This window comes from Bos taurus, chromosome 11 (assembly GCF_002263795.3).
Source record: "Bos taurus isolate L1 Dominette 01449 registration number 42190680 breed Hereford chromosome 11, ARS-UCD2.0, whole genome shotgun sequence".
Classification (NCBI taxonomy): domain Eukaryota; kingdom Metazoa; phylum Chordata; class Mammalia; order Artiodactyla; family Bovidae; genus Bos; species Bos taurus.
In genome coordinates, this window is record NC_037338.1 from 47,084,231 (window position 1) to 47,109,376 (window position 25,146).

The 25,146-nt window shown below is 43.4% G+C and overlaps 1 long non-coding RNA gene across 2 annotated transcripts in view; it reads left to right on the plus strand.

The window, feature by feature from the left end:
• Positions 1–24,914, plus strand: part of LOC132346582 (uncharacterized) — a 31,571-nt gene extending 6,657 nt beyond the window's left edge. The window contains exons 2-3 of one of the 2 annotated variants that reach the window (XR_009496449.1): positions 1,873–1,976; positions 24,624–24,914. This is a non-coding gene — a long non-coding RNA (uncharacterized lncRNA). Of the gene's footprint in view, positions 1–1,872; positions 1,977–16,101; positions 16,621–24,623 lie in introns of those variants that run through there. The other variant, XR_009496450.1, reaches the window with a different exon arrangement.
• The last annotated feature ends 232 nt before the right edge of the window (positions 24,915–25,146 follow it).

A 25,146-nucleotide genomic window follows, 5' to 3' on the forward strand; every position in this document is an offset into this window, starting at 1 on the left:
TGCTTGGAGAGATGAAAGAGAAAACAATCCCAACACTGAGAAATATTTGGAGGGGGCAGTCTGAGCCGGGGATTTGAGGGAAAGACGATGAGATACTTTCAGACTGGCAGGCTAAGAGAAGTAGGGGCCACAAGGTGTGAACAAGTGGTGTGTGTGCAGGAACTGTGAGTCTGTCTGTCCATCTCTTGGCTGATAGGATAAAGTAACAGTTGGGATATGAAGGTTTTCAAACCGTGATGAAGACTTCATCATGTATGTTCTAATAAATGAGAACTAATTTTGCATAGGGGAGTGACATACCATCTATGTGGGGAAGACCTTTTTGGGGTTTCATTAGAGGGAGCCCAGAGCCTGGGAGGTGGGTGACAGGGGCATTGAAATGATCTGGGCGTAGGGTGATAAAGACCTGAGTGAGGGCAATCTCAGAGGGGATAGAGAGGAAGTGAGGGGGACTAAAGACATTCTAAAAGGAGAGTGGACATGGACTTCCCTGGTGGTCCAGTGGCTAAGACTCCAGGCTCCCAATGCAGGGGACCTGGATTCGATCCCTGGCCAGGGACCTAGATCCCATACACAGTAACTAAGAATTCACATGCTGTAACTAAAAAGATTGCAGATCCTGCATGCTGCAACCAAGACCAGGCACAGCCAAATAAATAAATATTAAAACAAAAAAGGAGGTGGACAATGCTTGGGAAGGAAGAGGGAGGAAAGGGCTTTTTTAGACCATAGTGTGGTTACTCTCCACCCCTGCTGCTCACAGCCAGCTTACCCCGGAGGACAGCCATGGACATCTCTCTCTATTCGCTGGCCTTTTAACTTTGCTCAGAGCCACACAGCCCTGCCTTCCTCTGCCATCCTCCATTTGGATAATTTTCCTTAGAATGACTGTCATAGTCATAACTATAATAATTATGGAGGCAATAATAAGATTCTGAATGGATTGAGAGCCTTTCTTCTGAGGATGCTAATATGTATGAGGTGGGGTGAAAGGGGTCCTACTAGAAATACGATTAGATCCATTTGGTGGAAAACAACCCTTAGCAGTGTGAAAGGATGTAGACTTGAAGAACGTGTTTCTGCTCCCGAATAAGAACACATCTCCCACCTTAGTAGGGGCAAATATTTTCCTGCTCCCTGGTGGGCATCTCTGGGATGCAGATTTCCTGGTAGTGATGGAGAAGGATGCTCAGTACTTTGTCTCTCCTATCCATCACTGGGAAGCCTTCCCTGGGACCTTGGATGGACAATGAATCCTCCATTCCACTTCCAGTCTTATTATTCAACCATACAGTTAGCTCTAATAATAATGACACACAATATATCATCGCATTTCAAAGCCTGTTTGAATTCATGACTTCATTTAATTCTCATGACCACAGAAACTAGTATTATTATTATCATTCTCACTTTACAAATGTATTTGTTCAACAAACGCTCATGAAGCACCCAGTCGTGTGCTGATGGCAGACACTTAGTTCGAGATTAAGTAGCTGATGAAGACCCAAGCAAGATTCTAACTCAGGTCTTCTTTCTCCAAGCCATTGTCCCCCCTTTCCACATTGCTCTGTTCATTTTTTTTTCCCCCCTCTGTTCATTTTCAATTGAGGTAACCTACTAATTCTTAGCACTTTGTTGCTGGATATTTCATGTATGCATTTTTGTCTACTCAAACATGGCAAAGGTTTATAAAAAATAAAGGACCTTACAATTTCAGTTTATTATTATTAAACAATATTTTGAAGAAATATGAATATTAATAATAATATTAATGTGCTCATTAAAATGACAGAACAATTAAGAAAAATGTAAAGTTTTAGCCTCCTTCTAAATGGTCTGATGGCTGATCCTCACTGTATATGGTTTCTTCAGACAGATCTGAAAGCTTGGAAAGCCAGAGGGCCTAATGGCTGACAGTCTCTCCAGGCTTGCTGCATATACTCTCAGTGTAAAGTAGAAGAACTTCCATTGGTCAGGTATGTGCTGCCCCCACGTGGTGGAACTTGAAGTCTTCTGGTCTTCCAGGTGCTTCCCTCGTGGCTCAGTGGTAAAGAATCCACCTAGCAATGCAGAGGAGCCTGGTGGGCTACCGTCCATAGGGTCGCAAAGAGTCAGACACAACTGAGCACATGTCCAAGACTGGCATCGCCTCCAATGCCACGTGAGGTTGTCTGTGCCTCTGCCTGGTCTTTTCATTAAACTCAACAAGCAAGTACAAAGGGCCATGCTCGGACCTCCCCCAGACTGTAAAGAGACCCGCTCTGTATAGCTGCACATTCGGCTCATGAGGGGAATTTACAAAACACTGATGCCCGGGTATAGCCCGTGGGCAGTTACACCAGAAGAGCTGCGGTGTTTCATCTAATCTTTTCCAGTGATTCTATGCACCACGAGAGCTGAGAACCACTATTGTGTTGGGGAAACTTGGCCTTGGCTGAAGGTAGTCGGTGAGATCCTGGCTGTTAATGTGAGGGTTGAGAGGATCTGTGGGGTTTTTGAGACAACTGACCATCAGTCCCATGGACTGAGTGTGAGAGGAGGAGACAAAAACATGCTACAGAGGCCTGGGTATTTTTTTATTTTTTACAAATTGAGGTGTGATTGACATATACTAGTTTCAGGTGTACAACAAAATGATTTGATATTTGCATATATTGTGAAATGATCATCACAATAGGTCTAGTTAACATCCACCACTGTACAAACTTTCAGAACATTTTGTTTTCTTGTGATGAGAACTTTTAAGATCTACTCTTTTAACAACTGTAAAGTATGCAACACAATATTTTACAACTATCATCACCAAACATGCATTTCACGCTCAGTTGCTCAGTCGTGTCTGACTCTTTGTGATGCTGTGGACTGTAGCACACCAGGCTCCTCTGCCCATGGGATTTCCCAGGCAAGAATACTGGAGTGGGTTGCCATTTCCTTTTCCAGGAGATCTTCCTGAGCCAGAGATCGAATCTGTGTCTCCTACATTGGCAGGTAGATTCTTTACCACTGAGCCAAAGGGCAAGCCCATATTTCACCCGGACTGGAGGGGAGCCAAAGCAGAGGCCTGGGGACTGGCAGCCCGGGACAGGGTTGGAGGATCACTCTGGCTGTGCACACATCCTGTGGCCACGCATCCCACTCTGTCTTGACTCCCAGATGCTGCTTCTCTGCACAGACATCTCGGTCAAAGCAGCTGCTCACAGACCTGAGGCCAGGTGTGAGGTTTCTGCATTCTGGCAGCTGGTTTTACACGGGGACACCCCCACAGGCACTCAGCTCCAATGGATGAATCACCCGTTCTCTTGTGGTTGCAAGTGACAGAAACCCGACCTGGAGCTGCTAAAACAAAGATGGAATTTGTTGGCTCAAGTGACAGAGAGTTTAGTGGTATGACTTCAGATGTGACTTGATCCCAGAAACTATCATGATGGTCAGGGGAATACAAGGCTCTGATAAGGTCTGATGTGTGTCACAGCCCCATCCTGGGAGCAGGGGACGGAGTCGGTACCATCATCTGATGGCTCAGCCACCTGGTGGCTCAGCTGGTAAAGAATCTGCCTGCAATGCAGGAGACCCCAGTTTGATTCCTGGATCAGGAAGATCCCCTGGAGAAGGGATCAGATACCCACTCCAGTATTATTGGGCTTCCCTGGTGGCTCAGACAGTAAGGAATCCACCTGCAATATGGGAGACCTGGGTTCGATCTATAGGTTGGGAAGATCCCCTGGAGAAGGGCATAGCAACACACTTCAGTATTCTTGCCTGGAGAATCCCATGGGCAGAGAAGCCAGGTGGGCTACAGTCCATGGAGTCACAAAGAGTCAGACACGACTGAGTGACTTTCACTTTCACTTTCTATGTCCATCCACAGTGACAAGGAGAAAGAAGAAGGACACTCTTTCCCCAACATAGTTGGGGTGATTTATAGGCACCTGTTATATAAGTTGGACTGGTGCCTGGTTATAAATGGAAAAAAGGATAGGATGAAGGCAAGGTACCAAAATCAGACTGAGAGCCCAGTGACTGAAGTGGAAAGTGATGCAGCAGAGGAAGCAAGGCTCAGTTAAGTACCAGCAAGTAGGCTCATCAGACTGAAAAGCATGCTCAAGGTTATGAGAAAAGACCGCTGTTGGAGGTGGAAGCTGCAGGGCCCCAGCTGGACAGGGTCTGAGTTAGGGCAGGGAAAACACTAGCATAGGGGTTATCCTGCAGTGATGTGCAAGCCATCATTATTGACAAAAATGGAGTGCCTCTGAAATGCTCCTGGTCCTGGCTAAATTGGGAAGAAAATGCCTAAACTTCTACTGCTAACATCTATGAATCCAGAAAACTGTTATTAGAGATTAAGAAAATAAGAGAGATTTCAACTTGGACCTAGGAAGGACCTGAGCAAGCAGCTAGATTCTTCAGCTCAGGTGTCCAGCTAAATAATAGGCAGAGAATGAAAGACAGGAAGGAAGGGAGGGAGGGAAGAAGGAAGAAGGGAGAGAGGGATGGGGGAGAGAGAGAGAGCAAGAGGCAGAAGGAGAGTAAAGAGGAAGGAGATAAGGAGGAAGGAGGAGTGATAAAAGGAGGAGGAGGGGAAGGTGGGTAAGCTGGGGAGAAAAGGAAGGAAAATAAGGAAAGGAGGGAGGGAGGAACGAGGGGAAAGAAAGGACAAATGAAGGAAATGAAAGGAAGTGGAAGGAAACTGAGCAAGCAGAGAGGCAAGAAAGGAAGAAGGGCCATAGAGGTTTTTGTTGTTTTTTTCTTTCCAGAAGCAGCAGTAGTATAATTTAAAATCAAAGTCGGCAGGAGAGCACAACAGGAAGCTTGGAGGTTCCCCCACTTCCTTACCCCCCCACAGCGGCTTCGGGTCAGCTCTGTCAGCCACCCACTTGCCTGGGGAAGGAAATGAGGCCCAGGGAGAGGAGAGTTGTGCCACAGACTGCAGGCATTCATGCTCTTGCCTCTTCTACTTAATAGGTCTAAAGCTTTAAAGAATTTGCTTCTAGGTACGTGATACAGTTAGACCCCCAGAGACACACTGGGAGCCATGAACAGCTGAATAAAGGTAACGGGGAACAGACTTACAGAATTAGGGAAAGAGACCAAGCAGAAAGCAGATAACTTAAATTTCCATAATTTAGACAGCAAGGCAATTTAACAAACCATATTGACAGCCTTGAAACTTTGTCAAGAACCCTAAGTTCTAAGAACTCCTAAAGAAAAGAAAAATGGAAAGAAGAACAAAATAATTTTGTTTTTGGAAAAAAAAAATCCTTCTTCAACATAATCAGGTTTGTAAAACCATCGTCCTTTGCACTCTGTTGCATGTAGGAAAAGTCTGATAAAGCAGCTGGACCAGTGGGTGTTAACACTTGGCTTCAAGCTCTTCTTACCTCCATTCTTCATATTCATCCAGTGGGTTCTCCACGGGTGTTCTTTCTTACTGTCTGTTCTGCTACTGGTCCTACCCATGGGGAAGGATTTCCCTAGTAGTTGTAGCTCCTAAGTTGACCTTGGGTAGGGGGCATGGTGGCTCCCAAACCTTGTTGGTTGCAAGTGACAGCTAACCACAGGTAGAGTCACCAGTGGGAGCTGGCTCCACCCCCAGAGATCTGAATCTTGTGGTCTCTAATGGGACCCAAGCACTGATATGTTCAAAGAAGCCAACGATGTGGTTTTAATGTGCACTGGGGTTTGAGAACTTCCCAGGCATCCGGAGGAAATCTAGTCCTTTTAATTCACAATTGGTGAAGTTCAGGGACTTTGGCAGAGTTTTTGTTTGTTTATTTTTGGCTGTACTGCGTCTTTGTTGCTTTTGGGTGGGCTTTTTCTAGTTGCAGCAAGCAGGAGCTACTCTTCATTGCGGTGAGCAAGCTTCTCATTGCAGTGGCTTCTCTTGTTGCAGAGTACAGGCTCTAGGCACGTGAGCTCAGTAGTCATGATGCACTAGCTTAGCTGCTCTGTAACATATGGGATCTTCTGGAGCAGGGATTGAACCAGTGTCTCCTGCACTGGCAGGCAGATTCTTATCCACTGCACCAACTTTGGTGGAATTTTTTTGAAAGCTTTATTTGAAGATATGTGAAGAGGCATTTTCTTGTATTACAGCTCAAAGGGATCTCATCCTGGTGTACTGAGGAAAATTCTCTCACTTCTCATTGAGAATCCTCACTGAGAAATCCTGAAGGCAGAATTTTTGGCAACTGTTTTTGTTGGCTTGCTTGTTTATTTGTTTCAGATGTGGGTATAGTGCAATATCATATTCCAGCACACACACACACATACACAAAATACACAGACAAAGAGAATGCATATCCAATAACTACATAGTCACAAACAAAAAGGAGACACTGAACAACTATTGGCAGATGATGGATATATCAGAGATGAAACCAGTGGACTGTACAGGATGCAGAGAAAGCAATAGCAAGTATAAAATTTGTAACATTAATCCAGACTTTAAAAAGAAAAATAAAATCCTCCATGGAACACCTAACCAAGTAATTAAAATCATCATAAAATCAACAAATCAGTCAGCCCTTGCAAAAAACTAATTGTAACAGTAGGAAAAAAATAGGTGGAAAAAATGAAAATGGAAGACATATTAACCCAAGAGTGAAAAATCGAGATTTGATTTTTTATTTAAAAGTATGACTAAAATAGTCTGGCTTGAGCGACCAACAAAAAAGAGAAAGAATATTATGAGGATATTAACTTGTTTTAAAAAGGCAATTATCATCATTTAAAAAGGCAATTATCATCATAGAAAAATCATATTTCCCTTGAATGTTATATACCAGTTCATGTAACTGTAACAGCTACAAACTGCTATGCAAATTAAATTAAACTGCTTGGGAATCCAAACTTTCAGAAAGTCTGGTCCTTGGCTCATAAGGGAGATTCAAATGTGGTCCAAACTTGGAGGTTCCAAGAGCCAGTGAGACCATGTCTGTGTGTGCTGTGCTCAGTCGTATGCAACTCTTCAACTTCACAGCTGCTGTCCATGCGATTTCCCAGGCAAGTATACTTGAGTGGGGTGTCATTTCCTTCTCCAGGGAATCTTCCCGACCTAGGGATTGAACCTGCATCTCCTGTGACTCCTACATTGGCAGGTCCACCTGGGAAGCGAGACCATACCTGGGGGACCAATGCTACTGTTGCTGCTATTCCCTCAACATGCCACAAGAGGGTGCTGTTGAGAACTGTGCCCTTAGTCTGATGGCTGCTGGTCTAATCACCTCTAGTGTATCCCATCACTTCATGGCAAATAGATGGGGAAACAGTGGAAACAATGACAGACTTTTTTTGGCTGGGGCGGGGGGGTAGGATCCAAAATCACTGCAGATGGTGAGTGCAGCCTGAAATTAAAAGACGCTTGCTCCTTGGAAGAAAAGCTATGCCAATCTAGATAGCATATTAAAAAGCAGAGACATTACTTTGCCAACAAAGGTCTGTCTAGTCAAAGCCATTGGAGAAGGAACTGGCAACCCACTCCAGTACCCTTGCCTGGAGAATCCCCTGGACAGAGAAGCCTGGTGGGCTACAATCCATGGGGTCACAAAGAGTCGGACATGACTGAGCAACTAACACACACACACACACACACACACACACACACACACACACACACACAGAGGCAGTTGTATGGAGAAGGAAATGGCAACCCATTCCAGTACTCTTGCCTGGAGAATCCCATGGACAGAGGAGCCTGGTGAGCTACAATCCACGGGGAAACAAAGAGTTGAACACGACTGAGTGACTAACACACACACACACGGTAAAAGCTGTGGTTTTGCCAGTAGTCATGAATGGATGTGAGAGTTGAACTATAAAGAAAGCTGAGCACTGAAGAATTGATGTTTTTGAACTGTGGTATTGGAGAAGACTCTTGAGACTGTGAGGACATCAAACCAGTCAATCCTAAAGGATATCAGTCCTAAATATTCACTGGTAGGACTGATGATGAAGCTTAAACTCCAATACTTTGGCCACCTGATGCGAAGAACTGACTTATTGGAAAAGACACTGATGTTGGGAAAGATTGAAGGCAGGAGAAGGGGATGACAGAAGATGAGATGGTTGGATGGCATCACCAACTTGATGGACATGAGTTTGAGCAAGCTGTGTGATTTGGTGACGGACAGGGAAGCCTGATGTGCTGCAGTCGACAGGGTTGCAAAGAGTGGGACATGACCGAGCAATTGAACTGAGCTGAACTGGCCAGAGGGGGCTCTCTGAAGGAGGGTGGCCCTGTGGACTCCATTTCCAAGATACTACTTTCCATCTGTGCTCTTCCCTGGATTCCCAAGGCCTCAGCTCCTTATACACAATCCTCCCTGACATTTACCCATTCTCCCCTAGCCTTTAAATATTTGGCTAAAATTTCAAGAAGACCCATATTCAGGGTCCAAGTGTCCCTTTTCTGTACAATTTTACCCTCTTTTTTCCCCTTCTGCTCCTCAAACTCTAGCTACTTTAGCAGTTCTCAGCTCTGATGAATGTGAGACTTATATGAGTGTTTCTCTTCTCCCAAGGATCACAGACCTGCATTGCATGTTATGCTTGAGCAATAACTGCTCTATATATTTTGTTCAGGTTTATAGTTAATCACCGGAGAAGGCAATGGCACCCCACTCCAACACTCTTGCCTGGAAAATCCCATGGACAGAGGAGCCTGGTGGGCTGCAGTCCATGGGGTCTCTGGGAGTCGGGCAGGACTGAGCGACTTCACTTTCACTTTTCACTTTCATGCATTGGAGAAGGAAATGGCAACCCACTCCAGTGTTCTTGCCTGGAGAATCCCAGGGACGGGGAGCCTGGTGGGCTGCCATCTATGGGGTCGCACAGAGTCAGACACGACTGAAGTGACTTAGCAGCAGCATAGTTAATCACAGTAGGATGGTACATCTGATACCTTTTATTCCATCATGACTGGAGTCAGAAGTGTCTTCTTCAAAAACTCTTCTCTCACACATCTACAGTTAATCTCTCATCAGTTCAGTTCAGTTCAGTCACTCAGTCATGTCAGACTCTTTGCTAGGACCCACAACAGATTTCCCAACCTGGGGATCTGGCAAAGGGATTGAGAACCTCCAGGGAATTTGATTTTGGAGGCCAGTGGGATTTGATTACAGAGTTTACACAGGACTGGGGAAACAGACTCTTGGAGGACACAAACAAAACCTTATATGCACTAGGACCCAGGAGAAAGGAGCGGTGACCAAACCAGAGACTCACCCAGACTTGCCTGGGAGTGTCCAGGAGTCTCTGGTGGAGGCTTGGGTTGGCGGTGGCCTGCTGCAGGGTTGGGAGCAGTGAGTAAGGCACTATGTATATGGGACCTTTTGAAGGAGGTCCCTGTTATCTTCATTACCCCCACCATAGTTTGGTCTCAGGTCAAACAACGGGGAGGAATACAGCCTCACTCATCAGCAGAAAATTGGATTAAAGATTTACTGAGCATGGCCCCACCCATCAGAATCTCTCATAAAGATGGAGAATTTTACCCACTAGTGAGCATTTTACTGGTTTTTGCAGAAGTCACCATTCAAATGTGTATGGGGGCTCAGTAAATAACATAAATGAGTGAAGAGCATTGGACAGGAATTTTATTGTATTGGAAATGTTCCTGGTCTCAAGAGTATTCAATATCCAACTCTATACAAGTGCTACTACACAACAATATGCACCTGGTATTGCATCTCCAGCTACAATATAACAAGAGAAATTCCCCAGCATAATAAAATGCATTCTTCTTTGAGATGCCCCCATGAGGTCTGTTTCCCTATGTTGATCCAAACATTCCAGATATCACCCTTGGTATACACTGACTAGAGACAAATAATATTAGGGCTTTTCCCTACTCTCTATTGATTTGACCATAGTTGGGAAGCTATAGTCCACCCTGAGCAACACACTTTTATAGGGTCATAGGTCACCCAGACCTCATCAAGAGGTCATTGGTTTAGGACCCTGCATGTGCTCCACTCTATTGTGGGTTGGTAAATAGAACTGGGGATATTTAGACCAGTTTCTTTCATCTTCAGTTCAGTTCAGTTGTTCAGTCGTGTCCGACTATTTGCGACTCCATGAATTGCAGCATGCCAGGCCTCCCTGTCCATCACCAACTCCCGGAGTTCACTCAGACTCACGTCCATCGAGTTGGTGATGCCATCCAGCCATCTCATCCTCTGTCGTCCCCTTCTCCTCCTGCCCCCAATCCCTCCCAGCATCAGAGTCTTTTCCAATGAATCAACTCTTCGCATGAGGTGGCCAAAGTACTGGAGTTTCAGCTTTAGCATCATTCCTTCCAAAGAACACCCTTAGTCTTTGTTTTATGAACATTGTGAATATTGTGATCACCATGTGATCACAATGTAATTATTGTGATCATTGTGATTATCAACAGTCTTTATTCAGTCAACAAAATATTTTGAATAATGACTGCTATGGTCAGAATGTTCATAAATGTTTAAAATCCATATGTTGAATATCTAACCTTCAATATAATGGTGTTATAAAGTGGGACCTTTGGGCAGTGATTAGATCATGAGGATGGAACCCTCATGAATGGGATTAGTGCCCTTGTAAAAGAGAACCCACAGAGCTCCCTAGTCCTTCCCATCGTGTGAGGTTAAAATGAGAAGTCTGTGACTCAGAAGAGGGCCTTCACATGACCTCATTGGTACCCTGATCTCAGACTTCCAGAACTTCACAACTGTGAACAATACGTGTCTGCTGTTTTTTAAGACACCTGGTCTGTGGTTTTTGTTATAGCAGCGCAAACGGATGAAGATGATGACTATTCTCTTTCTTGCTATTTATATATTAACCTTGAAAAAAAATTTTTTAATTAATTTTTGGCTGTGCTGGGTGTTTGCTGTTACTCAGGCTTTTCTACAGCTGCAGGAGTCTCTAGCTGTGGTGTGTAGACTTCTCATTACAGTGGCTCGCATTGTTCTAGAGTTCTCGGGTGCACAGGCTCAGCAGTTGTGGCTCCCAGGCTCTAGAGCACAAGCTCAATAGTTGTGGCCCATGGGCTTTGTTTCTCCGTGGCACGTGGCGTCTTCCCAGATCAGGGATCAAACCTGTGTCTCCTTTATGGGCTTTGTTTCTCCGTGGCACGTGGCGTCTTCCCGGATCAGGGATCAGACCTGTGTCTCCTTTATGGGCTTTGTTTCTCCGTGGCACGTGGCGTCTTCCCGGATCAGGGATCAGACCTGTGTCTCCCGCATTGACTGGCAGATTCTTTACCACTGAGCCACCAAGGAATCCCCTATATTAACTGTTAATGATATTATTTATGAGGGTTCTTCCTCAGTTTTTTCTCATGAGAATTGCAATCTCTCAGTCTTATTCTGTTTTGTTTGTATTCTCATCTTTGGGCTCTTGTTTTGTTGAATTAAATTCTTATTGATGTAAAAATGATTGTGAAGAGCTTCCTTCAGTTCTTTGTGGCATTGTCACATTGTGGATCACTTGGTGGCTAAGTGATCCACCAAGCAGAGAGGACACAGTACCTAGGACCCAAAATACTTTTAGGAGCACAGAAAAATGTTATAATCTGTATTTCTTTTAAAATCAGAAAAAAATAAAATATTGAATATATACTATTGAATTCACTTTGGACTTTAATAATCTTTACACCAATCTGGTCAGAAAGTACACTTTTTAATATTTCTTTTATGGAGGAAGTGTCTTGCAGACAGAAAAGCTTCCAGAATTTATAAAAGTCATAATGTGACCCTGCTTATCATACCTAACAAAGCCAACATTCATCCCTTAATATTGTTTATTACCTTGTTCATAATTGAATTTTCCCAGCTATATCATAATTTTTGTTTTATAGCAGGCATTTGAACATAAGGTTCCAGATAAGTTTAACATTTAAATTTGGTTGTCACAACTCCTGAGTTGCTGATCTAAAAGGGTCCCTCTTCCCTTTCACCCCCTTGCCACTGACCTGCTGCAGACATCAGATTAATTGTCTTCACCAAGTTGATTGTCTTCCTACCTGCATTTGTCTATTTGCTTCTTTGTGGTGTCATCTGGCTTCTTTCTCATTTATTTCTTTTTACTACTAATTAATTAATTTTAATTTTTTATTGCGGCTGCATGTGGTGGCTTCTCTTGTTGCAGGGCATGGACTCCAGCGTGCATGGGCCCAGTGGTTTTGGTGCATGGGCTCTGTTGCCCCGTGCCATGTGAGGTCTTAATTCCCTGACCAGGGATGGAACCTGCATTGGAAGGCCAATTCTTAACCACTGAACTACCAGGGAAGTCCTTCTATTTATACTTATAAAAGGAAGTTAGCTCTACAGGCTTAATAAATTCATGTGCAATTTCCGCGGCCAAAGTACTTTATTATAGCTGCAGCATGCCTCATGTCACATCACAACAAAGCTCTCAGAGTCTGTTGTTCCTATTTCATGATGCTAAGATCAATCATTTTATTCAGATAGTGATAATGATTTAATGCATTAGTAATTGTTGCCTGAAAATTTTTTTTCATTAGGCTTTGAAAAGGGTGATTTTTCTACTTTGTTCATTCTGGTCACAGCAGATTTTCTCACGCTCTAGAACAATCTTGTTCATATGGTTTATATAAAGAAGATAGGATAAAAACTTGTGTTTTCCTTTGAATTGAATGAAAATGACAGCTTTCATATTAAATTGTTGGTATCGTAGTCGCTTTCATTGCTGCTCAGTGGATTGTTTCTCTTTTCCTCTATGTCTGCTGAAAATCTTAGAAGCAACAACAATCTGATAGCAATGAGTGTGATCCTCTCAATATTAGTTTTCACTAAAAGGGATCAGGATTTCTTAAAAGAATGGCTGATTTCAGATCTGGAGCAGAAAATATACAAGATGATCCTGGCATATTTTTCATGCCCCAAAGCTAGGAAATTAAAGAGTAATGGCTTGGGAAAATTGAATCACACTAGGAATAACATTCGCGCTAGTAGTAAAGAATCCACATGCCAATGTAGGAGATGCAAGAGATGCAGGTTCAATCCCTGGGTCAGGAAGATCCTCTGGAGAAGGAAATGGCAACCCACTCCAGCGTTCTTGCCTGGAAAATTCCATAGGCAGAGGAGCCTGGCAGGCTACTGTCCATGGGGCCTCAAAGAATCGGACACAACTGAGCGTACACACAGAGAGCAATAACATAATGTCAAATTATCATCAAATATTAAATGATGTCAAATTTCTAGTCAGTATCCAACTTTTTTGTGTCTTCTTATTTTAGCATTTTGTTTGCATAGAGATCCCAGTAAGATTGAAGATCCAAGATATTTTGTTGGCTGCTCTATCCTTTGCTGCTGCTGCTGCTGCTGCTTCTGCTAAGTCGCTTCAGTCATGTCTGACAATGTGCCATCCCATAGACGGCAGCCCACCAGGCTCCCTCGTCCCTGGGATTCTCCAGGCAAGAACACTGGAGTGGGCTGCCATTTCCTTCTCCAGTGCATTAAAGTGAAAAGTGAACGAAGTCTTACTTAATCTCTAGGTTCCTTTTCCATTATTTTTTACTGTTTAATAGTTGGAGAAATTAAGCCATTTGTCATCAATTTTCCTATCAAGTCTGCAATACATACTAAAATATATATTTTATGATGTCTGAAATTTACTTCATATAGATTGAGGCTGAGATTGTGATGGTAAGGTATATGGATGAAACAAGATTGTTCATGTATGGGGAGTTGCTGAAGTTATCTGATGGATATATGTGGGCTCATTGAAGTCTTCTTTCTGCTTTTACTTTACATTTTCCATAATAAAAATAAAGAAAATGTTCATCTGGCCTTAAAAAAAGGGAGAGGATAATAGCTTGAGTCAAAAGACATAGACATCCATTTATAGGGATTCTTTTGGCCAAAAATAGGAGAACATGAACGTCAAAAAAAGGATAATGAAAGCAGCTGATTAAAACAAGTTGACTATGTGAAATTTATGTGAAGTAATGAGAGGGAGAGAATGAGATAGACAAATAGAAATATACATGCAATGTTTTAGATATTGTTAAATTTCCCTCCATAGGGTTGCACCCATTTTTAAAATCACTTTTAAAAAAGTATGAGCGTATATGTTTCCATACAGCCTCACCAACAGAATATATCGTTGAATTTAGTAGGTGAGAAGTGGTGTTCGAGGGTAGCTTTAATTTACACTTATTATAAGGTATGTTGAGCAACTTTTTCATGTTTAAAGTCTATTTTCAATTATTTTACTTAGAACTCTGTGTTCATATTTAAACATTTTTTTTCCATTGAATTGTTGGCCTATTCCTCAATTTCTAAGTGCTTGTTGTATATTGGAGAGAGTAGCCATCTGTCTGTGATACAAGCTGAAAAATTACTTTTCCACTTTCTCATTAGTCTTTTGACTTTACTTGTTGCCATTTTATTTTCATTTTATTTGTGCTCAGTCACTTTGTCATGTCTGACACTTTGCAACCCCATGAACTATAACTCTCCTCCAGGTTCCTCTGTCCATGAAATTTTCCAGGCAAGAATGCTGGAGTCAGTTGCCATTTCCTCCTCCAGGAGATCTTCCAGACCCAGAGACAGAACCAATGTCTCTTGTATCTCCTGCCTTGGCAGGCAGGTTCTTTACACTGCACCACCTGGGAAGCCCTTATTTTATTTATGTATGTATTTATTTTGGCTGCTCCGGGTCTTTGTTGAGGTATGTGGGCTTTCTCTAGTTGTGGCACCCTGGCTATGGCATGTAGGATCTTAGTTCTCCAACTAGGAAAACTAAGTGTTTGTTGCACTTGAAAGTGGATTCCACCAGGGAAGCCCCACTTGTTGCCATTTTAAAAATCACTGTACCGACGTATGATTGACATACACAGAGTTACACGTATTTTGTGTATACAGTTGCTGAGTTTGAAGATAAGTATATACCAATGAAACCATCACATTATCAATGCCACAGGTGTATCTATTACCTCCAAAAGTTGCCTCTTGTTTTCTTTATTATCTATTTACCTTTTCTCTGAACACTCAGCATAAGATCTACACTCTAAGCAAATTTTTAAGTACCCAATACAGTATTATCAATTATAGGCACCTAGCTTTAGGACTTAATCTAAAATAATTGTACTCTGTTCCTAGGAATAATGCTGATTTAGATTTTTTATATGAGTGAGATCAGGTATTTGTTCTTCTGTGATTGACTTAGCCTGATATCTCCTAGGTCCATCGATATTTTCACAAATGACAAAGTTTCCTTCTTTTTTAAGGTTGCATATATGCAAATTGCCCACATTTTCTTTATCTCTTCATCCACCGATGGACTTTTAAGTTAATCCCATGTCTTGGCTGTTATCAATAATGCCGCAAAGAACACAGGAATGCAGATATCTCTTTGAGATCTTGATTTACATTCCTTTGGCTATAAATGCAGAAGTGAGGTTTCTGTATTATACAATAGTTCTATTTTTAATTAATTAATTTGTTTTGACTGTACTGTGCAGCTTGCAGGATCTTAGTTCCCTGGCCAGGGATTGAACCTGGGCCCTTGGCAGTGAAAGCACAGAGTTCTAACCACTGGACCGCCAGGAAGTTCCTTATTTTTAATTTATATATAATTTATTGAGATTTTTAAATCAAAAGGTGTTGAATTTTGTCAAATTTTTTTTTTTTTTTTGCACATATGGAGTTGACCGCAAAATTTTTATCCTTCATTCCGTTAACCTGGTGATCACACTGATTGATTTTCACCTGTTGAACCTTCCTTGCATCACATGGATAATTCCCTCTTGGTCATGATGTATATATATTTAGTTAAAGTTAATTTCCACTTTATGTCTCTTAGTCCTCTGAGGGTCATTATTGTCTAGTTCATTATAGAGACAGCACTTGTGGTAATATTAAATATAATTCAAAAAATAAATCACTGCATTGTCTGTCTCTTATTCTTAATTTCTGAAAAACTCCTGGGCTGTTAAACAGTTAGGTGAGGGTGAAATTTTCCATCACGGTTGTTGAACACAAAGCTGTTTAGCATCTGTCAAACAAGTAAGCCCTTTATCTGTCCCACATTCAGGAAGAACACACCAAGAGTGAATGCTCTCTACCCTTCACTCACTGTTGATTGCATCTGTTCCCTTAGCTTTGCTGGCTCCATCCCTGTGGAAACTGCCTTGTACATTTGGAACTTACAACTCACCTGTTTTCCCAACTGCTTGGAGTTTTTGCATGGCACACATGGCCTACTCTGCTACTATTTGTGGACAGAAAGTGCACCTGCATATATTTTTGCAGAGACACAGGCTCTTTTCAGAAGGATACTCATGAACCTGGAAGCAGTGGCTGACTCTAGGGAGAGAAGCTGGGCATCTGGGAACCCCTGTGAATTTTCCATCATGCGTTCTTTCCCTGCTGCACAGAAATGAATACATTGAAATGGAAGAAAGAAAAGAAAAGAAAGATGGAGAATCATATCATGGACCAATCTTAAATCAATAGTGACTTAATAGGTGAAAACTGAGTCCATGCGGATGACTGTACCTTTTACGGCATCTCAAAGGTCTAAAGGATCACTGAGTATTGATCTCTATATTAAACAAAAAATTTTAAAAATTGAAGATCCATATTTTGACTCTGTGCTACTGTGTTATCAGATGGCATGAGTGTTATCCTGTTTACTTATTCACTCAACCAACAGAAATTCATTGTTGTTTACTATGTTCCATGCACCTGGCTGGATGTTTAGGATAGACAAAAGAGAGAACAAAATTTTTACTAAAACAATCTTTATCCTCAAATAGCTTGTAAGATGGGGTAACCCTGACCAAGCACAGGCTTCATGAAGACTGGAGATGGAGAAGTACATTCTCCCAAAGCCGCAGCCCTCTCCCCTCTGGGTCCCTGCACGTCCTCCTCTACATCCCCAGAGCTCTCCTCCCTACAGCCAGCCTCTTACTGTTTTCCTGTCTCATTCTTCTCAGTTCTCGGTTGGGAGCAGCCGAAAGTCCGGGGAGACATCTTTTCACACTCTGCCTGGGGTCCCTGCTTACTCCTATCACAGAACATGACACGGCTAGTAACACAGCTGGTTTGTGGTTTATTATGTTAGACCCTGAGCTCTGCTCATTGCTTAATGTCATGATCTGGCACAACTTCTGACCCTTAATATTAACACAATGAAGGTTATCAGTGGTGGTTATTCAGCTTGGACAAGAGAAACCTTGCAGGACAGAGGGTTCATGTAAGCTCGCCTTAAGCTTGTGAAGTCCTTTCATGGGCTTTGCAACAGAGAGCAGAGTCAAAGTGATGGATGGACATTCAAAAAGGCAGAGTTAGACTTTGTATCCAGAATGTTGTCATAATCGCAGGCACTTTTAAAAATTTTTGTTCATTTTTTATGTTTGGCTGTGGTAGGTTTTTGTGGCTGGGCAGGCTTTTCTCTAGTTGCAGTGCCCACTCCAGAGGCTTCTCTTGTTGTGGAGCTCAGGCTCTAGCACAAGGGCTTCAGGAGTTGCAGCACATGGGCTCAGTTGCTCCTTGGCAAGGATCTTCCTGGACCAGGGATCGAAACTGTGTCTCCTTCACTGGCAGGTTGATTCTTTACCACTGATCCACAAGGGAAGCCCCTATCACAGGTATTTTTAAAGTAAAGCCAAGAAATGGATGGTGCCAAAGGTGTTTTCAGTGTTTGCTGACATCAGAAATACAGATATGGTTGATCAGTTAAATCTACTGGAAAGTTCATGGCAGTTTTTTGTTTTTTCATTTTTGTTTTAAAATACAAAAGTAATACAAGTCCATACTGAAAAATCTGAAAATCATATAACATTAGAAAGAAAAATAACAACAATTGATAATTTGCTTAACAAGGATAAACTCTCTGAAATTTTGGTTGATTTTTTTCCTATCTTTTTGTGCTTACAGTCAAGAATGAAATGTAATAATTTTAAAATTATCTTGATTTTTTTCATTCAATATTATATATTTCTCTTATGTCATTACTTTTAGTTACTATTTTCAGTTTTAGTGACTATTACAAAGAACTATATGCTTTGACCCCACCATCCTATTTTTGAATTCTTGGTTAATATCTAATTTTTCCCTAATATAAATAATGCAAAGATAAACAGAATATGCAGATTTCTAATATTTTTAAATGAAAGTCATATAAGTAATACTTAAAAAATGTTGCAGTCATAATTAGGCAATACAAGGCTTAAAGAAATTATTTTTTAATATTCTTTCTTAAATGTGTTCTGTAGGAGGTTTTATTGATAAATTTTTGTTAAATTGAAAGGTAACTCTCTATGACTTTCTCTGATAATTACATGATGAAGAAAATAGAAAAAAATCCAAGAAATTCTTTGCCTTGAAGTGCAGGGGAGTAATAGTACCTTCTTGTGACCAAATAGAAAATAAAAATAAATAAAAATAAAACCTGTCTTTATAACGATCGTATGTCCCCCTCTAGTGGCCCAAATGGGTAAATGCCGTTTCTCCAAACACAAGAGCTAAAGTTTAATTTATAGAATCATGAGATGAAGTAAGAGGAATACTAGCGAGTACATAGTTCAGTTTCCTCATTTACAAAGGAGCAATCATAAGAGGGAAGTGACTTGAGCAAGGCTTTTACAGACGTTAGGAATGGATCCGAGAATAGAACTCTGGTTTTTAGATGTTGTGACATATGCTGCCTGCTGGCCCAGCCCTACTCCAGATGCTGCCACTCTGTCTCATTTCCTTCTCCTGGTGTTGTGTGTGTGTGTGTGTGTGTGTGTGTGTGGAGCGAGGAGGGTAGGCGTTAGAGTCCTTCCTTGTGAGAAATCTGAGCATCGTATAAATATTAGTAGCTGCCACCTGCAAATATGCATAGTGCAGTTTTCCTAGATACAACCCACCCCCAACTTCCCCCGACTCAGTTTCTTCTCCTGATATCCTATAGAGACTGTCATACAATCTGAAAACCAATGTTGCCACAGAGTCTTAGGTCCTTCCCAGGGAAAATGACCTGAGCACCAGCCCCAACCCCTCCCCTCACCCCAAGAGGAAATCTCAGTAGGGCTCTTGATCACTCGTTCTCACATGGGGTGCAGGGGCTCCTGAGAAGCATGGCCTTACAAAATGAGTTGTACATTCATTTCTCGTTGTTGTTCAGTAGCTCAGTCAGTTTCGACTCTGCAACCCCATGAATGGCAGCAGGCCAGGCTTCCCTGTCCTTCACTGTCTCCTTGAGTTTGCTCAAACTCATGTCCATTGAGTTGGTGATGACATCCAACCAACTCATCCCCTGTCTCCCCCTTCTCCTCTTGCCCTCAATCTTTCCCTGAATCTGGGTCTTTTTAAAATTAAAAAAAATTTTTTTGGCTGCACTGGGTCTTCATGGCAGCCAGCAGGCTCAGTTGCCCTGAAGCATGTGGGATCTTAGTTCCCCGGCCAGGAATGGTACCCACGTCCCCTGCACTGGAAGGTGGATTCCTAACCACTGGACCACCAGAGAAGTACCATCTTAATACCTTTAAACTTTGAAAACCTCATGTAACTTCTGGCAAGATAAGATTCTATAGGACCAGGATCCCACTTCAATAATCTTATTCTTCACAAAGATCATTTCTATTGGGTATTAATAAGTCATAATGGGAGACTTTCCCAGGCCACAGTTTCCCTGGGATCAGCAGGACTGAGGTTCATTTTGGAGGATTAGGGACTCAGGTTCCTCCTACCCATAGTTCCAGGTGGACCCTTTGCCTGATGATAAGCACACTCTGCGTTTAGTGAGGCTTTCATATATGCAAGCTCACTGGGCCAAGGAACAAAGAAAGAGACTCGATGAGAGATTCCACACACACCAACATTTAAAGAGAGGGCAGAAAAATGTATTTAGTAAAAGAAAGAAAGACCCATCAGAGAGGAAGGAGGAGAGTTAAGAGAGAAGAGACTCACACAAAGAAAAAGGGAAGCGTTGTAACATGAACAACAGTGTTTGATGCTGCAGGTGGAGCAGGTATGAGAAGGGTTAAGACGTTGGAGTTGGCGATTCCACGGCCATTGAGGATTTGCCATGGTGCTTTTGCAGTTTCATTGAAGTGGTCAGGGCGGCAGTCAGTAGTGGATTGAGGAATGAGAGGATGGTGAGGAAGTGGAGGCAGGGAGTGCAGGCAACTCCTTCAAAGCATTGCTCTTTTTTTTTTTTTTTTCCCAGTATAGGTGGCATAGTGGTAAAGAATTCACCTGCCAGTGCATGAGCTGTAGGAGATGTGGGTTCAGTCCCTGGGTCATGAAGATCCCCTGGAGAAGGAAATGGCAACCCACTCCAGTTTTCTTGCCTGGGAATTCCCATGGACAGAGGAGCCTGGTGGGCAGAGCCTGTGGGGTCCCAAGAGCCAGACAGGACTTAGTGACTAAACCACTACCGCCATACTCTTCTCCATGGTGACTGCACCAATTGACATTCCCATCAGCAGAGTAGGCAGGTTCCCTTTTCTCCACAGTCTCTTCTATTGTCTATTGTTTGTAGATGTTTGGATAATGGCCATTCTGACATCTGAGGTGATACCTCATTGTAGTTTTTATTTGCATTTCTCGATAATTAGTGTCGTTGAGTAATGCTCTTAATTTAGAAAAGAGTGAAAGAAAGAAAAGCGTGATAGCCACAGGGAATCACAAATCCAAGGAAAATAAGCTGATATTTGTGCAGCTTTGTTAGCTTAGGAGGAGAGATCAGTGAGGGGAAGGTTGAAGACGCTGCAAAAAAGGGGGGCAATGAATAGGGGTGATCTGGAGAAGCAATGGGGGCGGGACGGGCTTCTTCTGAGATGAGAGAATGGCTGGGAGCACTTCCTCTTCCCTTAGAATCTTCCATTCTCTCCTTCTTCACGTGGAACCCAGGGCAGCAGGATGTGTGAGTTAGTCATTCATTCAGTCGTGTCCAACTCTTTGTGAGCCCATGGACTGTAGCCTGCCAGGCTTCTCTGTCCTTGGAATTCTCTAGGCAAGAATACTGGAGTGGGTTGCCATTTCCTTCTCCAGAGGATCTTCCCGACCCAGAAATCGAACTCTGGTCTCCTGCATTGCAGGTGGATTCTTCACCATCTAAGCCATCAGGGAAGCCTGTGTAGGTAGGGAATCAGAGGCTTGAAGGAAGAAAACCATAAGTCATGTGGTCCCTGGCATCTTAGTCATGCTACACCCGTGGGTGGAGAAATCAAACCACTTCAAAGAGTTCCTGAGTTCTATTCTTTCTCTATCTTCACTTCTCTGTTTATATCATTAGTATGGAACAACCTCTTTAATCTCTCTATCCTGCAGGGGTCATTCAAATAGAATTATGGTCAAGAAACAGGAAAAGTTGGAAAAGACCAACTCTGTGGGTTATACAGATCTCCTCAACACCAAAATCATGTTTGCAGGTTTTCCCTTCATTCTCAGTTGTTTTTGAGGGAAGTTACTGACTTATCCTGCCATTTCCTATCAGGGTGCTGTTTTGAGGATTTACAAAGAAAAACTTCAGGCAATCAGTGCTGGATTCCTGGGATGGGAACCGGGATAGAGGTTCTGGATTCAGGATTCAGAACATGGAAGAGTCCAGAGTGAGTTCTGAGAGGGGCTGTGCATGTGGGAAGAAAGAACTTAGACCTCAGACCTACATCCACAGCCTTAGGAGCCTGAGGGTGGGGACCACTGATCCAAGGGCCATGGGGACTGGAATTGGTTCTCATCAGGAAGCTCATTTCATCAGTGGATACAACTGCCTGTCCTGAACGTTGTGACCCATCTTCACTGATGTGCCCACATGGCCCCCAAAATGGTGGTTTTATGGTCCCTCAGTGGAGGTTGGATGGACCTCTCTGAATGAAGTAGTCTTCACCCAAAGCTGCGTGGGACCCTGAAAGTGAAACCCCATTCAGAAAGCAGATGAGTTGGTGATCCACAGGGTAAAATAACAGATAGGCACTGGAATTCTTGAAGAGTTTGTACTGACATCTTCTGGGGCTTCCCAGGTAGTGCTAGTGTTAAAGAACACACCTGCCAATGCAGGAGATGCCAGAGATCCAGGTTCAGTCCTTAGGTCAGCAAGATCCCCTGGAGGAGAACACGGCAACCCACTTCAGTATTCTTGCCTGGAGAACCCTATGGACAGAGGAGCCTGGCAGGTCGCACACAGGAGGACACAACTGAAGCTATTTAGCATGCACACACTGACATCTGCTAAGCTTCAAGAGTTTCTCACTTAGAGCCAGTCTACTCTTCATCTGTTGAAATCTAATACCTTGTTGGATTCTAGGCTGGCTAAGAGGAAAACTATCACAGGAGAGCTGGTTCTTATCTTTTTCTCCAGGTGTGGTTACATCAAAGGATAAAAAAGTTCCATCTTAAATGTTTGGGTTTTTTTTTGACAAGTGTTTCAGCCCCCATCCCAGATCAGAAGCCCCACAACCTCATAGGACTACTTGATTCCTTTCCTTGGTATCCCCTTTTTGCGTCCCCCTACTCCCTCGGTTATACCGGCATCCCACCTGCCCAGTCTCTTTCTATAGGTCCCAGGCACACTCCCCAGGTTCTGAGTAACTACTTACCAGCATGTTACAGCAGACTCAAGTACAGCTCCTCTGGAATCTGGCTTTCTGAAGAGCAGTCAGTGGGGAGGTGGTGTGGAGGAAACCCTCTCTCTTTTCTATTTATTTAATTTTGGTTGTCCTGGGTCTTTGTTGCTGTGGGTGGGCTTTCTCTAACTGTGGCTAGCAGGGGCTACTCTTCCTTGCTGTGTGAGGGCTTCTCAGTGCAGTGGCTTCTCTTGTTGCAGAGCACAGGCTCTAGGTGTACTGGCTTCAGTAGTTGCAGCACGAGGGCTCAGTAGTTGTGGCTTGAGGGCTCTAGAGCGAGCTTCAGTAGTTGTGACACATGGGTTTAGTTTCCCTGTGGCATGTTCCCAGACCAGGGATGGAACCCACGTCCCCTGCATTGGCATGCAGATTCTTATCCACTGTACCACCAAGGAAGTTCCAAAATCCTCTCTCCTGAGTGAACATGCATGCTCCAAGCATGCTGGCTGTGCACCACGAATGCCACTTTTCTCTTTTAATGTTTAGCAGTGAGTGCGGACATCATCCTCACCTAGACGCCCAGATACCAGCATCTCCAGGACAAAGAGTCACCATCGCCTATCAAGCCAGTGTTGATATACACAGAGAAATACCTGGATCTGAACAAAACTTGGACAAAGGTTTGAGCCTCAAATATCTCACATCTCTACCTTGGCCCACACTGTCGCAACCCAACATGGCAGAAGGGGAAGTGACACTCCCTATGTGTTTAGCATCAGCACCTTAGAGCCCAGGTACTCTGAGGAGTATTACTGAATGTATGACTGTTGTTGTTGTTAAGCTGCTAAGTCATGTCTCATTCTTTGTGACCTCATGGACTGTAGCATGTCAGGCTCCTCTTCCTCCACAATTTCCCCAAGTTTGCTCGGGTTCATGTCCACTGAGTCAGTGATGCTATCCAGCTGCCTCATCCTCTGTTGCCCCTTTCTCCTTTTCCCATCATCAGGATCTTTTCCAGTGAGTCAGCTTTTCACATCAGGTGGCACAGCATGGCTTATAGCTTTATTGAGTTACTCAAGCCCTTTTGCCATGACAAGGCTGTGTTCCATGAAGGGGGCATGCCTGACTACAGATGGGCAAACCACAGTGGTGCAATCTGTGCAAAAAAATTCCTACTGCCTTAGGGTCTGGATTTCTAGGGAAACTGCTTGTCAGCAGGCAGCTCACTGCTCATGCTCCTTCCCATTTCCTTAGAGCATCACGTGTGTGCTAAACTGATCCAATTGTGTCTGACTGTTTGCAACCCCATGAACTGTAGTCCGCCAGGCTCCTCTGTCCATGGGATTCTCCTTAAGTCAATAGCAGGTTGTCATGCTCCACTCCAGGGAATCTTCTCAATCCATGGATCAAATCTGCATCTCTTATGTCTCTTATGTCTGCATCTCTTATGTCTCTTATGTCTGCATCTCTCAGGGGCCAAGGTAGAGATGTGAGATACCAAGAGGCTTAAACCTTTGTCCAAGTTTTGTTCAGATCCAGACATTTCTCTGTGTACATCAACACTGGCTTGATAGGAAATGGTGACTCTTTGTCCTGGAGATGCTGGTATCTGGGCATCTAGGTCAGGATGATGTCCATATTCACTATGCTAAGTCACATCAGTTGTTTCCGACTCTGTGCGACCCCATAGACGGCAGCCCACCAGGCTCCCCCATCCCTGGGATTCTCCAGGCAAGAACACTGGAGTGGGCTGCCATTTCCTTCTCCAATGCATGAAAGTGAAAAGTGAAAGTGAAGTTGCTCAGTCATGTCCGACTCTTAGCGACCCCATGGATTGCAGCCTAACAGGCTCCTCCGTCCATGGGATTTCCCAAGCAAGTGTACTGGACATTAAAAAGGAAAAGTGTCATTCGTGGTGCACAGCCAGCCGGGCACATGCTTGAAGCATGCACGTTCACTCAGCATCAGCAGGTGAGTTCTTTACCATTAGTGCTGCCTGGGAAGCCCGGAGCATACAAGACCCTTCTTTCTCTCACCCCTAGAGCCAGGGATGAGACTCCCACAAGAATCACAGTGAGCTCCACGGGTCAGACTGAACTCCTTTCTTTATGCCTCTGTTCTCTAGGGTTTTTCCCAGCTTTGGAAAAAGTCCAACTCCTTTGGGTGCTAAATTCAGATGGATGAGAGTCTGAGTTCCCAGTGTGCAGGGCACTTCCTATCAAGAAGGGGATAAATACTGAAGAGCTGTCACCAGACCACAGAACCATGTGAGAACCCAGCCTTTACCCTCTACTCCATCTCCCGGAGAGCTTGTGCTCTCAGAGTAGTAAGCTTGGATCACTGACCACATATTTAGTGGTGAGAAATGGAGTATTCCCAGTCATATCAGTAAGCAAGGACATCACAGTCATCAGTGATTCCAGCCCTCCAATGTGAGTTGGGGAGTCCTAAGGACACTCAGAAAAGAGAAGAATACCTGTGATCTCAATCCCATCAGGCTGCAGCCACTCCCTATGGTGAGCCCCAAGGAAGCTCAGGATGTGGAAAAACACAGGATACCTGCCCAGGATAGCTGAGATGCATATGATAGGGATGATTTCAATGATCCCAGACTCTTGCATCTTCCCAGACATAGAAAAGCGCTAAAT